The following is a 15416-nucleotide window of genomic DNA, read 5'->3' as shown; positions in this document are numbered from 1 at the left end:
ATTTCAAAACTTAAGCCTACACCCATGCCTCAGGATTTACTGTGTGCCGTTATTTCTCAGACAGTTACACAGACCGAGGGTATCTCCACCTCATGACTTCTATGAGAGAGCCAGTTACTTACCCAACCGGCCAAATTTCCTTCTATACCACATCTCCCTTGCGTTCTTCATGAGCCTACCATGGGGAACCTTATCGGATGGGTCTTAAAGCAATCGACAATGGTTTCACGGTCATCAGTTGAGTTTTTACAAACAGATGTTTTTTTTATTGAATTCAACTTGGTGGGATTCGAACCCAGATCCCCAGAACATTATCCTGCACCTCTGGATTGCTGGTCTAGTGACAATATGCCACCCTCATCTGCTTGCATTGTGCTCATATTTATGGGAGTTTGCACCTATTTGGGTAAGACCAACACATTAAGATTAACACATAGGAGTGTGATATTATTGATATATTACAGAGATATGGTAGAGGGAGGGGCAGGGCTGGCAGCTCGATATTCAGGGGTATAGAACCCTCAGGCAAGATGGGTGCAAAAGGGGAGGTGATGTTGCAATATTGATCAAGGAATTAGTTACTGTAGTGAGAAGGGACAATGTCGTAACGGATTCCTCAATTTCAGCTGGACAGGTAGAACTTAAAAACGCAAAGGGGACCAATCACATTGCTGGGAGTGTACTATAGGCCCCGAAATGGTCAAGGAGAGATGGAAGAGCAGCTACGTAGACTAATCTCAGCTTCTGGGGATTCCGTACATGTCTGTCTTGCACATTTATTGATGTCTTTTCTTTTACTTCACAGGAGATTCGGGCCGCCTTGTTGGCCAACGAGGGGCATACACGCGGTGGGCCGTGCGATGGCTGCTCTTGGATGTTGCTTTGAGAGCTGCCTAGTGCTTCACGTCGTTAGTGCACGCTTAAACTGGACCATTTAACGGGCAACGCCACAGCTCAGTGACTATCACTGTTTGCTGTGCAGATACATGGATTTGTCTGCGGGAGTTTGCACATTCTCCCCGTGATTGCGTGGGTTTTCTCCGGGTGCTCCGGTTTCCTCCCACACCCCAAAAACGTGCTCTTAGGCTGATTGGTGTGACAAATTATCCCTAAATTAGTCTTCCCTCAATCTTCCCCAATAGGCGTAGACAAAAGGCAGTAGAGGAGGGCACTCATAATGTCAAAATGGCGGCGCGGGCTCGTTGGGCCGAAGGGCCTGTTTCCCCTGCTGTGTTGTTTCTTTATAAATAGAAAACCAACAGGGTAATAACAGGAGGAGATTTCAACTTCCCAATATCACGGGGAGGCGATGGCCTAGTGATATTAACACTAGAATATTAATCAAGAAATGAGCTGAAGTTCTGGGGATCGGGTTCGAATCCTGCCACGGCAGATGGTGGCATTTGACAAAAGATATCTGGAATTAAGAATGGACTGATGATTATGAAACCATTGTCAGAAAAACTGATCTGTGGGTTTTCACAGTAACTTCATTAATGTAAGCCTGCTTGTGATTAATAAATAAATAAGCTTTAAACTGGTTTAGGATAGGTAATCTGGTCTGGTCTACATGTGACCGTAGAGATGGGCAATAAATGCTGGCCAACTGGTGATGCCCACGTTTGTACCATTCCTTATTATAGTTGACATGCTTTGTGTAGTTTGTTTCAAAGAACTCTTTATAAAATTCAGCCATCTCTTCTGCACTCAGAGTATTTTTTCTCACTTCTTCATCTCCTAATCCCATTCTTTTTGCCTTTACGCTGGAGTTCTCTTTCTCCTTGTTGAAAGTTATGTTCTGTTCAGACCAAAATTTCTGATTCCAGTTCCGTGTGTTCACCCTCAAATTCCTCAGCTGCTGTTCCAGTTTGGATTCATTCTTCTGTGAATAAAATTTTATAGGTCTTAGGTTTGAAAATCTCTCCGGAGGGCCAACCCAATCGTGGCGCGAGTCTGCAGGAGGCTGCAAACGTGATGCCTTGGCACCATTTTCACTCTGATCAGCGGCACCGTTCGACATTGGACAGCACCCTCCTGTCAACGGGGCGCATTTCTCCTCTTCAGCTCCTTTTACCCGAGCACAGTGTAATAATACTCTTCCCCACAGCATCTTTTGGAGACATGGAAACTGAGACTGGGAACGGCAGGTCGTCACAGCGACAAGTGAGGGAAAAGAAATCCTTGGCAATGAGGGAATATTGCAGCCTTTGATGTCAGACTTTTATTTGATCACAACTTCTAGTAACCATACCAAGTCCTCCAGAGATCTCTTAAATAGCTGTTTTAATCAAGCTATATAACTCAGATCCTGGAAAGTCACTGTCTATAACTAGCCAGAGTGCAGAATTCAGAAAACCATTAGCAGGGATAGTTTCATAGAACATAGAACATAGAACATTACAGCGCAGAACAGGCCCTTCGGCCCACGATGTTGCGCCGACCAGTTAAAAAACAATGACCCACTAATCTAAACCAATCCCTTTTCGTCCATAAACCTATCCACGGATCTCTTAAACGCCCCCAAACTAGGCGCATTTACAACTGCAGCAGGCAGGGCATTCCAATCCCTCACCACCCTCTGGGTAAAGAACCTACCCCTCACATCCGTCCTATAACAACCCCCCCTTAATTTAAAGCCATGCCCCCTCGTGCTAGCTTTCTCCATCCGAGGAAAAAGGCTATCACTATCCACCCTATCTAAACCTCTAATCATCTTATATGTTTCAATAAGATGAGTTTCAAATAAGTTTCAAATTCAATTACAAGCATGTAGCATATACCAGTCCCCGTATCTCGACCCAATCAGAGTTATTGATTAAGGTTACATCATTCAGATATTAAAACCAATCACAATCACTTTACGCTTGCTTAATTATAATATCCAATCGGTGTGTGAGGCTTTTAATTGCATAAACTGGGCATTGCCTCAACTATTTTTAGACATCTCAGCCGTGTCTGAATGTTCGAACACACCTAATGTCTGCCTTAATGGCCCCTCTGATGTGGAGATGCCGGCGTTGGACTGGGGTAAATCTCACAACACCAGGTTAAAGTCCAACAGGTTTATTCGATAGTAAACCCACAACCTTTCCCCAGGCTTCTTATCTGAATAGACCATCTATATGAAACAGATTGTTAGCTAATTGTGTGCAGATATATGGGGAGGCTGAGTGGTATTGTCGCTAGAGTATTGATCCCAAAACCTAGCCAATGTTCTGGGGACCTGTGTTCAAATCCCACCATGGTGGAATTGGCCCTCTGAAATGGGCTATTCAGGGCAACTAGGAGTGGGCAATAAATGCTGGCCCAGCCATTGGTGCCCATGAATGAATAAAAAAAATGTATAGATATAATTTTGTTTTTAACATACTGGCCATAGTATGTAATATGACTATTATTCAAGAAGGGAAGTAGGGAAAAACCAGGAAACCCTCAGTGAGCAAGGAAAAAGTTCTGAGGCAAGGATTAATCAAGGATAGTCAGATGGTTTTGTCAGGGGAGACCTAACAAGTTTAGAAGGATGAGGGGGGATCTTATAGAGACGTATAAGATAATGAAATGGATGGATAGGGTAGAGGTAGAGAGATTCTTCCAGCTTAGAAAGGACAGCAGGACTAGAGGGCACAGCCTCAAGATAAGGGGGGGGCAGTTTTGATCGGAGTTGAGGAGGAACTTCTTCACTCAAAGGGTGGTGAATGTCTGGAATTCTCTGCCTGTTGAAGTGGTGGAGGCTACCTCACTGAATATATTTAAGTCACGGGTAGATAGGTTTCTGATAGACAAGGGAATTAAGGGTTATGGGGAGAGAGCGGGAAAGTGGAACTGATCCACTTCAGATCAGTCATGATCTTATTGAATGGCGGGGCAGGCTCGAAGGGCTAGATGGCCTACTCCTGCTCCTATTTCTTAAGTTAAGTTTGATTGAATTTTTCACGGAGGTGACCAGGTTTGTAGATGAGGGCAGTGTAGTTGATGTAGTCTACAAGCACATTAACAAGGCTTTTGACATAGTCTCATACAGAATATTGACCAAGAAGATAAGGGACCCTAGGATCCAGGGCAATTTGGAAAATTGGATCCAAAATTGGCTTCATGACATGAGGCAGAGTGCGATGGTCGAAGATTGTTTTTATAACTGGAAACCTGTGTCTGGTGGTGTAGCACGGGGATCAGTGCTGGGTCCCTTATTGTTTGTAGCACACATTAAAGATGTGAATGTGGCAGAATCTGATGATCAGTAAGTTAGCAGATGACATGAAATTTGGTGGTTTGGTGAATAGTGAGCCTTAGATTACAGGGTGATATCGATGGACAGAACAGCGGCAAATGGAATTTCATAGAATCATCGAAACCCTACAGAGCAGAAAGAGATCATTTGGCCCATCGAGTCTGCACCAGCCACAATCCCACCAAGGCCCTACCCCCAAATCCCTACATATTTACCCACTAATCTACGCATCTCAGGACTCCAGCAGGCAATTTATCAACCTAACCCGCACATCTTTGGACTGTGGGAGGAAACCAGAGCACCCAAAAGAAACCCACACAGACACGAGGAGAACGTGCAAACCCCACACAGATGGTGACCTGAGCCAGGAATCGAACCCAGGTCGCTGGAGCTGTGCAGCAGCAGTGCTAACCACTGTGCTACCGTGCCACCCTGAAAACGGCTCTGAATTTAGCCCTGAAAAGTGTGAGGTGATGCATTTTAGGAGCACTAACAAGACAAGGGAGTACACAACGAACAATGGGATGCTTGGAAGTACAGAGGATTCGAGGGCCCTGGGCGTGCATATCCATCGATCCCTAAATGCAGCAGGATAAGTAGATACAGGGCCTCTAGGCTGTTACATGCAGACAACTGCCTGATAGATTTGTAGTCAAGGTGTTTCTCTGATTAAATCTCCCCATGAGGAACCAGTGGTCCAACTACATGGAGTGTTCTGTGGGAACGTGGCCAGGCCCATCTCTCTCAATCCCGGAGACAGTTGGGCCCTTTTCCATTGTTATTCTGAGTCTTCCCATTAAGTCTGATCCTTCGGTGCAAGCTTGATGGGCCAAGTGACCTCCTTCTGCACTCCTTCTCCTTCTATGCTCTACCATTCTAAGACATTTCACTATCGATTGCACCAGTCGCTGCATCCGGAATGTTCTTTCACTGTGAGAGGGGCCTTTCCTGATAAACCGCAATACCACCTCCTTCCAACAGATGCCGCCATTTCCCCAATGCTGCCAAAACTCATGATGTGGCGATGCCGGTGTTGGACTGGGGTGGGCGCACAGTGAGAAGTCTCACAACACCAGGTTAAAGTCCAACAGGTTTATTTGGTAGCAAAAGCTTTCGGAGCGCTGCCCCTTCAGCAGGTGAGTGGGAGTTCTGTTCACAAACATGTTTCTATTCAAGTCTTTATACGCCCTGTTTGTGAACAGAACTCCCACTTATAGATTCCCTTCGGCCCATCAAGTCTGCACTGACCACATTCCCACCCAGGCCCCACATACTTTACCCACCAATCCCTCTAACCTACGCATCCCAGGACACTAAGGGACAATTTTACCACAGCCAATCAACCTCACCCGCACATCTTTGGACTGTGGGAGGAAACCCATGCAGACACGGGGAGAATGTGCAAACCCCACACAGACAGTCACCCGAGCCGGGAATCGAACCCAGACCCCTGGAGCTGTGAGGCAGCAGTGCTAACCACTGTGCTACCGTGTCGCCCCACTTATCTGCTGAGGGAGCAGCTCCGAAATAAACCTGTTGGATTTTAACCTGGTGTTGTGAGAGCTCTTACAGTGCCAAAAGTCACAGCAAGAAAACTGACATTAGTCAAAGGATCATTTATTCTGTCTCATTTATTTATCCTCTCTATCTTTCTTTCACCATAATGAGGCATTTTCTTCCTCTGTACAAAATAATTTTTCTTCACAAATATACTTTATTCATAAAATTTGCAAAAGTTACATTCACAAACAATGAACATCGCAGAAGTTGTAATTTACACCCATACCAACAGGGAACAGGAAGAGGCCATTCAGCCCCTTAAACCTGCTCGCAATTGCTTGATCTGATTGTATCCTTAAATCTGAATCCCACTGAACTCCAGCAGCTTGTCACGGCAGCACAGGGGGTTAGCATTGCTGCCTCACAGCTCCAGGGACCCGGATTCGATTCCGGCCTTGGGTCACTGCCTGTGTGGAGTCTGCACGTTCTCCCCCGTGTCTACGTGGGTTTCCTCCGGGTGCACACAGTCTCCCACACAATTACTTAGTTAGCATTGCTGCCTCACAGCGCCAGGGACCTGGGTTCGATTCCCAGCTCGGGTCACTGTTTGTGTGGAGTCTGCATGTTCTCCCTGTGTCTGCGTGGGTTTCCTCCAGGCGCTCCGGTTTCCTCCCGCAGTCCAAAGATGTGCTGGTTAAATGCATTGGCCTTGCGAAATTCTTCCTCAGTGGACCCGAACAGTGGCGACTGGGGGATTTTCACAGTAGCTTCATTGCAGTGTTAATGTAAACCTACACGTGACTAATAAATAAACTTTAAACACCAGGTTAAAGTCCAATAGGTTTATTTGGAATCACGAGCTTTCAGAGCACTGCTCCTTCATCAGGTGAATGTGTCTGGTTGAAGGTTGTAGTCCGACAAGTTGCCAATAGATTTCTCCGCAGTGGTATTGTTTTCTACAGTGGTACCGGGGGAGGTTTGGTGGTTGGGTGATGCTGAACTTCTCAAATTTTCACTTCTTGGTGTGTATGTGGGTGGCGTAGCACCGTTGTCTTGTCTGTTTGGTGGTGTCTTGCAGTTAGTCTGTGCCCTGAGCGCAAGCTGAGAATACGAGCTCTATCTTGGTTTCCAGCTTGCAGTGTTTGCTATAGAGCTGGCGTTTGATACGGTTGAGGAGTGTGAGAGAGGTGTGATGGCAAAGTCTCTCAGCGTAGCCTGTGTTATAGGGCGGCACGGTAGCACAGTGGTTAGCACTGCTGCTTCACAGCTCCAGGGACCTGGGTTTGATTCCCGGCTTGGCAATCGTATGTGGAGTTTGCACATTCTCCTCATGTCTAATTGGGTTTCCTCTGGGTGCTCCGGTTCGTTCCCACAGTCCAAAGATGTGCAGGTTAGGTTGATTTGGCCATGCTAAATTGCCCCTTAGTGTCCTGAGATGCATAGATTAGGGGGCTTAGTGGTAAAATGTGTTGGGATGTGGGGTAGGGCCTGGGTTGTCGGTGCAGACTCGATGGGCTGAGTGGTCTGTTTCTGAACTATAAGGTTTCTATGATTCTATAGGTTGACTTGAGTGGGTTCGTGATCTGTAGTCCTTTCAGTATCTTGTCTGCTTTCTTGCATCCTTGTAGAAACTTGATGTCTGTGTCAATATGTACAACCTTCTTGAAGATCCTCTCCACTTTGAGCCTGCAGTTTATGGTGTTGGTGGCAGCGATGCCAGCGTTGGACTGGGGTGGACTGGGGTAAGAAGTCTCACAACACCAGGTTAAAGTCCAACAGGCTTATTTGGAATCATAAATAGGTGATGAAAGTGATGAATAGGAAACTCTCACACTCCAAAAATGTGTAGGTTAGAGTAGATTGGCTATGCTAAATTGCCCCTTTGAGTCCAAAGATGTGCAGGTTAAGAGGATTGGCCATGCTAAATTGCCCCTTAGTGTCCAAAGATGTGCAGGTTAGGTGGATTGGCCATGCTAAATTGCCCCTTATTGTCCAAAGATGTGCAGGTTAAGTAGATTAGTCATGCTTAATTGCCCCTTAGTGTCCAAAGGTGTGCATATTAGGTGGATTGGCCATGTTAAATTGTCCCTTAGTGTCCAAAGATGTGCAGTTTAGGTGGATTGGCCATGCTTAATTGCCCCTTAGCGTCCAAAGATGTGCAGTTTAGGTGGATTGGCCATGCTAAATTGCCCCATAGTGTCCAAAGATGTGCAGTTTAGAGGGATTGGCCATGCTAAATTGCTCCTTCATGTCCAAAGATGTGCAGCTTAGGGGAATTGGCCATGATAAATTGTCCCTTCATGTCCAAGAATATGCAGATTAAGTGGATTGGCCATGCTAAATTACCCCTCCCGGTATTGTGCTGCGCTCTCCCCATGTCCTCTCCCCCATCACCAATGTTCCCCCCCACATCCCCCCGCTCCCTGACCTCCACAACGGGAGATCATTTGGGCTCCAATCACAATGGACGTTTAAAAGTGGGCACCAGATGCCATGGACTCCAAGGAGAGCCAGGTGGTGAGTACCGCCTAGGACTCACCTCCAGGGGTGCCCGTGGGCAAAGCCTCTGCTGCCAAAGTGCAACAAGGTTTCCTTCAAGGGAGATGGGGTCTGGAGAGGGACTCGGGCGAGGCCGGAGGGGTTCAGGTTGGTGATCTCCGCAGGACGGTGGTCGTGGGGCAACTCTCCTGAGCTTTTAAAAGCTTTGAACTATCTCTCAGGATGTCAATTCCAAAGGCCTGTGAGGTTTCAGGGATTAGCCTTCTCTCTGTAGCTTTCAAAAACTTTAAAGTTCTTTGTTCACATTCCATTTCTCGCTGCCTTAACTTTCCCAACGTCTTTGAATGGCAGCTCCTGGCTCTTTCCAAGGGGGGATTACCATTGTCTATTTATATTAACTCTGAAGTGCTTCCTCAAAAGTGCAGGTGTACATTCTGAACAGCGGGCATTGGCCCAACTCAGACAGTGAAGTCCGAGGGTTCCTCAATGAGCCACTGTTGGATTCTCTGGATAGACGTGATGACCGTGTCAGGGGGCTCGGAGGCCATTGTAGCCCCAGGTGGTCAAGGACATGGCTGAACAGTGGCCTGACAACCTGATTGGAACAGTCAGGCTGTTGGGGGGAATGCAGGAGATGATGAAAGGCGGATGGGAGCCTGGAGGGGGGTCCTGATACCTGTGACTGCGAGGGTGGGGAAGGCCCATCGGTTCATCCTCAGTTGGAGAATTGGCTCCAGTTCTGGTCACCCCACTCTCGGAAAGATATTAAATTCAGGAGAATGGCTCCAGACGACCGCTTTCGTGGGACATGGTGGGTGCTTCCGGCTAGGCCCAGCATTTATTACACGTCCTTAACTGCTGTCGAGAAGGTAGTAGTGAGCTGCCCTCTTGAGGTGTACAATACAAAGATGTGAGGGTTAGGTGGATTGGCCACACTAAATTGCCCCTTAGCGTCCGGGTCACCCTCCAGACCCCATCTCCCTTGAAGGAATCCTTACTGCACCTTGGCAGTAGAGGTTTTGCCCATGGGCATCCAAAGATGTGTACTTTAAGTGGATTGGCCATGCTAAATTGTCCCTTAGTATCTCAAGATGTGTAGGTTAGGGAGATTGGTCATGCTAACTTGCCACTTTGTGTCCAAAGATGCGCAGTCTAGGGGAATTGGCCATACTAAATTGTCCTTTGATGTCCAAAGGCGTGCAGGTTAGCTGGATTAGCCATACTAATTTGCTCCTTAGTGTCTAAAGATGTGCAGGATAGGTGGGTTGGCCATGCTAAATGTGTCGAGATAGGAGGATAGGGCAGAGGGGAGGACCTGGGTGGGATTGTTGTCAGTGCAGACTCAATGGGCCGAATGGTCTCTTTCTGCACTGTAGGGATCCTATGATTCTTGAAGCGCTGCTGTCTATGTGATAAATGTGACGAGGATCTTCGCTGATGTAGATATATTGGAGAAGTGGGTTAGATGGGTTGGCCATGCTAAATTGCCCCTTCGTATCCAAAGATGTGCAGGTTAGGTGGATTAACCAAGGTAAATTGTCTCTTAGTGTCCAAAGACGTGTACATTAGAGGGGATTAGCGGGTAAATGCATGGGGTCAAAGTGATAGTGATGAGGGCGCTGGGTATGATGGCCATCAACTTAGTTCTCTTAAGTGGAGAATTAAGTTAATCGTATAATAGAAACATAGAATCCCGACAGTGCAGAAGGAGGCCATTCGGCCCATCGAGCCTGTACTGACCACAATCCCACATAGGCCCTATTCCCGTAGCCCCCACATATTTACCTGCTAGTCCCCCTGACACTAAGGGGTAATTTAGCACGGCCAATCCATCTAACCTGCACATCTTTGGACTGCGGGAGGAAACTGGAGCACCTGGAGGAAACCCACGCAGACGTGGGGAGAATGTGCAGACTCCACACAGTCACCCGAGGCCAGGATCGAACCCGGGTCCCTGCCGCTGTGAGGCAGCAGTGCTAACCACTGTGCCACCGTACCGCCCAGTTACCCAAATAACATGACAAACAAGTATGAGTCATTCCTAAAATTAAAGCAAAATACTGTGGATGCTGGAACCTGAAACAAAGTTCTGATGTAGGGTTATCCAGACTCAAAGTGTTGGCTCTATTCTCTCCGTAAGAAGTCTCACAACACCAGGTTAAAGTCCAACAGGTTTATTTGCAGCACAAGCTTTCAGTCTCGCTCCTTCATCAGATGAGTGGGAGTTCTGTTCACAAACAGGGTATATAAAGACACAAACTCAATTTACAAAATAATGGTTGGAATGCGAGTCTTTACAGGTAATCAAGTCTTAAAGGTACAGACAATGTGAGTGGAGAGAGGGTTAAGCACAGGTTAAAGAGATGTGTATTGTCTCCAGACAGGACAGTCAGTGAGATTTTTCAAGCCCAGGCAAGTCGTGGGGGTTACAGATAGTGCGACATGAACCCAAGATCCCTGTTGAGACCGTCCTCATGTGTGCGGAACTTGGCTATCAGTCTCTGCTCAGCGACTCTGCGCTGTCGTGTGTCATGAAGGCCGCCTTGGAGAACGTTTACCCGAAGATCAGAGGCCGAATGTCCGTGACTGCTACAGTGTTCACTAACAGGAAGGGAACACTTCTGCTCGGTGATTGTCGAGCGATGTCCAGTCATCCATTGTTGTGGCGTCTGCATGGTCTCCCCAATGTACCGTGCCTCAGGACAACCTCTCCTGCAGAGTATCAGGTAGACAATGTTGGCCGAGTTACAAGAATATGTACCGTGTACCTGGTGGATGGTATTCTCATGTGTGATGATGGTATCCGTGTCGATGATCCGGCATATCTTGCAGAGGTTGCTGTGGCAGGATTGTGTGGTATTGTGGTCACTGTTCTCCTGAAGGCTGGGTAGTTTGCTGTTGACAATGGGCTGTTTGAGGTTGTGTGGTTGTTTGAAGGCAAGAAGTGGGGGTGTGGGGACGGCCTTGGCGAGATGTTCGTCTTCATCAATGATATGTTGAAGGCTCCGGAGAAGATGTTGTAGCTTCTCCGCTCTGGGGAAGTACTGGACGATGAAGGGTGCTCTGTCCGCCATGTCCTGTGTTTGTCTTCTGAGGAGGTCGGTGCGGTTTTTCGCTGTGGCGCATCGGAACTGTGGATCGATGAGTTGAGCACCATACCCCGTTCTTATGAGGACATCTTTCAGCGTCTGGAGGTGTCTGTTGCGATCCTCCTCATCTGAGTAGATCCTGTGTATACAGAGGGCTTGTCCATAGCGGATGGCTTCTTTAACATGTTTAGGGATGGAAGCTGGAGAAGTGGAGCATTGAGAGGTTATCCGTGGGCTTCCAGTACAGTGAGCTGACCATCCCGATACCTGTCTACCTAATACACTGCAGGAAAGGATGTCCTGAAGCATGGTACGTTGGGGAGACCATGCGACACTATGACAACGGATGAATGAACATCACTCAACAATCACCAGGCAAGACTGTTCCCTTCCTGTTGGCGAACACTTCAGCGATCACAGACATTCAGCCTCTGATCTTCGGGTAAGCATTCTCCAAGGCGGCCTTCACAACAGCGCAGAGTCGCTGAGCAGAGACTGATAGCCAAGTTCCGCACACATGAGGACGGCCTCAATGGGGATCTTGGGGTTCATGTCGCACTATCTGTAACCCCCGTGACTTGCAAAATCTCACTAACTGTCCTAGCTCGAGACAATTCACATCTCTTTAACCTGCACTTTATCCTCTCTCCACTCACATTGTAAAGACTTGTTAAGACTCGCATTCGAACCATTATCTTGTAATTGAGTTTGTGTCTATATGCCCTGTTTGTGAACTGAACTCTTCACTCATCTGATGAAGGGGCACCGCTCCGAAAGCTCGTGCTACCAAATAAACCCATTGGACTTTAACCTGGTGTTGTGAGACTTTTTACTGTGTTTCCAGGGGGGGCGCACACCAGGACAAACATCAGCTACTGGTGGAGGGTCATCAACTCGGTGGAAGACACTGTTCGGCACGCTGGTAGTCCGGTGGAAAGATATGTCCTCGACCAGGAGTTGCACGTTCCAAAGCCCAGGACTATGTGCCGAGGGACAGACTCAAGCTTGGGACGGCTGCCACAGAGACGCAATGTCTTTCGTCACGGTGAACTGAGGGGAGGGGAATTGTACAGAACCCCCTGGGGGCTGTGTGACTCACATCGACTCGATTGGAGACAAATATCACCAGGGGCCACGGGCTTAAGGTGAGAGGGGAGAGGTATAATTTGGATGCTAGAGGGAGGTTTTTAACACAGAGGGTCGTGGGGGTATGGAATGCACTGCCAAGTAAGGTGGTGGAGGCAGGCACGCTGGACTTGTTTAAGGTTTACTTAGATAGACACATGAGCGAAACAGGGATGGAGGGTTATAGGAGACTGTTTTAAATAAGGATCAGAGCCTCGGGACGTTCCTGGAAATTAACTGTTACATGTGTTGATGTTTTTCTCTTTTACTCCACAGGTCTACCTTGTGTGCAAGGAGCATACACGCGCTGGGTTGTGCGTGGGCTGCTCTTGGACGTTTTGGAGTAGCCTAGTACTTTGCAATGTTTGTGTAGGCTTAAACTGGACCAGCAGCTGGCCACCACGACAGCTCAATGACTATCACTGCTGACTGTACAGATACATGGATTTGGGCCAGTGTCTGTGGGAGTTTGCACATTCTCCCTGTGGTTTCGTGGGTTTCCTCCGGGTGCTCCGGTTTCCTCCCACACCCCAAAGATGTGCTCTTAGGCTGATTGGTGTAACAACTTATCCCTAAATTACTCTCCCCTTAATCTGGTTTCCAATGGGGGGTACCATAAGCATAGACATGGGTCAAGGGAGGTGTAGGAAAAACACATTGTTAAAATGGCGGCACGGACTTGTTGGGCCAAAGGGCCTGTTTCCCGTGCTGGGTTGTTTTTGTTCTCTTTGTTCTTTGACTGTATACAGTGAATATTATGTGTATCACAATTGTATTAAAGCATCTCAGCGTGCAACATGACCGATGTAGAATATTAGAATACCATTGTACAATATTATTTACAGCACGGTGGCACAGTAGTTTGATTTGATTTGATTTATTATTGTCACGTGTATTAGTATACAGTGATTTTTTTTGCACGCTCTGCAGACAAAGCATACTGTTCATAGAGAAGGAAAGGAGAGAGTGCAGAATGTAGTGTATAGCTAGGGTGTAGAGAAAGATCAACTTAATGCGAGGTAGGGTCCATTCAAAAGTCTGATGGCAACAGGGAAGAAGCTGTTCTTGAGTTGGTTGGTACGTGACCTCAGACTGTTGTATCTTTTTCCTGACGGAAGAAGGTGGAAGGGTGCATGGAGCCCTTAGTTATGCCAGCTGCTTTTCCGAGGCAGTGGGAAGTGTAGACAGAGTCAATGGATGGGAGGCTGGTTTGTGTGATGGATTGGGCTACATTCACGACCCTTTGTAGTTTCTTGCAGCCTTGGGCAGAGCAGGAGCCCATACCAAGCTGTGATACAACCAGAAAGAATGCTTTCTATGATGCATCTGTAAAAGTTGGTGAGTCGTAGCTGACATGCCAAATTTCCTTAGTCTTCTGAGAAAGTAGAGGTGTTGGTGGGCTGTGTCGGCATGGAGAGACCAGGATCGGTTGTTGGTGATCTGGACACCTACAAACCTGAAGCTCTGGACCATTTCTACTTCATCCCCACTAATGTAGACACGGGCATGTTCACTACGCTTTCTGAAGTCGATGACTATCTCCTTTGATTTGTGTTATTGAGGGAGAGATTATTGTTGCCGCACCAGTTCACCACATTCTCTATCTCATCCCTGTACTCCGTCTCATCATTATTTGAGATCTGACCCACTATGGTGAGCAAACTTGAAAAGCGAGTTGGAGGGGAATGTGGCCACACAGTCCCAGGTGTATAAAGAGGGGGCTGAGAACACAGCCTTGTGGGGCACCGGTGTTGAGGATGATTGTGGAGGAGGTGTTGTTGCCGATCCTTACTGATTGTGGTCTGTGTGTTAGGAAGTTCAGGATCCAGTCACAGAGGGAGGAACTGAGACACAGGCCACGGAGTTTGGAGATGAGTTTTGTGGGAATAATGGTGTTGAAGGCTGAGCTGTGGTTAATAAATAGGAGTCTGACAGAGGTGTCCTTGTTATCTAGGTGTTCCAGGATTGAATGCAGGGCCAGGGAGATGGTGTCTGCTGTGGACCTGTTGCGGCGATAGGCAAACTGTAGTGGATCCAGGTAGTCCGGGAGGCTGGAATTGATTCGTGCCATGACTAACCTTTTGAAGCACTTCATAATGATGGATATCAGAGCCACCAGCCGATAGTCATTAAGGCACACTGCCTGACTTTTCTTTGGTTCTGGGACGATGGTTGTTTTCTTGAAGCAGATAGGGACCTCAGATTGTTGTAATGAGAGGTTGAAGATGTGTGTGAATATCCCCGCCAGCTGGTCCGTGCAGGATCTGACTGCTCGTCCGGGTACCCCATCCGGGCCAGTCGCTTTCCATGGGTTGAGAAAGCTGCTCTAACACCTGCAATGGTGACCCCAGTTACAGGTTCATCCAGGGCTTCCAGGGTGGAGGGCATGGTCTCACTGACCTCTTGCTCAAAATGGACATAGAGTGCATTGAGCTCATCAGGGAGGGGTGTGGTGGAGCTGGCGATTTTACACACCTTCATCTTCCAGCCTGTTATTATGTCTTACAGACCTTGCCATAGTCTGTGTGGCTAGCCTGGGACTCTGGCTTGGTCCTGTATTGTCTTTTGGCATCTTTGACGGATCTCCTTAGACCATATCTGGCCTTCTTGTATAGGTCAGTGTCGCCTGATGTGAACGCCTCAGAGTTGGACCAGCGAACAGCGGATATCCCTGTTCATCCATGGTTTCCAGTTGGGAAACACACAGATTTGCTTCTGTGGCACACAGCCTTCTACACACTTACTTAGTTGGCACTGCTGCCTCACAGCGCCAGGGACCCGGGTTCGATTCCCAGCTTGGGTTACTGTCTGTGTGGACTCTGCACATTCTCCCTGTGTCAAGATAAAGGGGGGGCGGTTTAGAACGGAGTTGAGGAGGAACTTCTTCACTCAAAGGGTGGTGAATCTCTGGAATTCTCTGCCCGTTGAAGTGGTGGAGGCTGCCTCGCTAAATATTTTTAAGAAGCGGGTTGATG

At 47.7% G+C, this 15416-nt stretch overlaps 1 pseudogene; it reads right to left on the bottom strand.

The window, feature by feature from the left end:
* Positions 1–357: 357 nt before the first annotated feature.
* LOC145361537 (cytochrome c oxidase assembly factor 8 pseudogene) lies at positions 358–5219 on the bottom strand (annotated as a pseudogene).
* Between the last annotated feature and the right edge of the window lie 10197 nt (positions 5220–15416).

The sequence above is a fragment of the Carcharhinus amblyrhynchos genome, chromosome 35 (assembly GCF_965287045.1).
Source record: "Carcharhinus amblyrhynchos chromosome 35, sCarAmb.v2.hapA, whole genome shotgun sequence".
NCBI classification, from domain to species: Eukaryota; Metazoa; Chordata; class Chondrichthyes; order Carcharhiniformes; family Carcharhinidae; genus Carcharhinus; species Carcharhinus amblyrhynchos.
The sequence above is the reverse complement of the archived record's forward strand: the minus strand, read 5'-3'. Positions and strand labels throughout refer to the sequence as shown.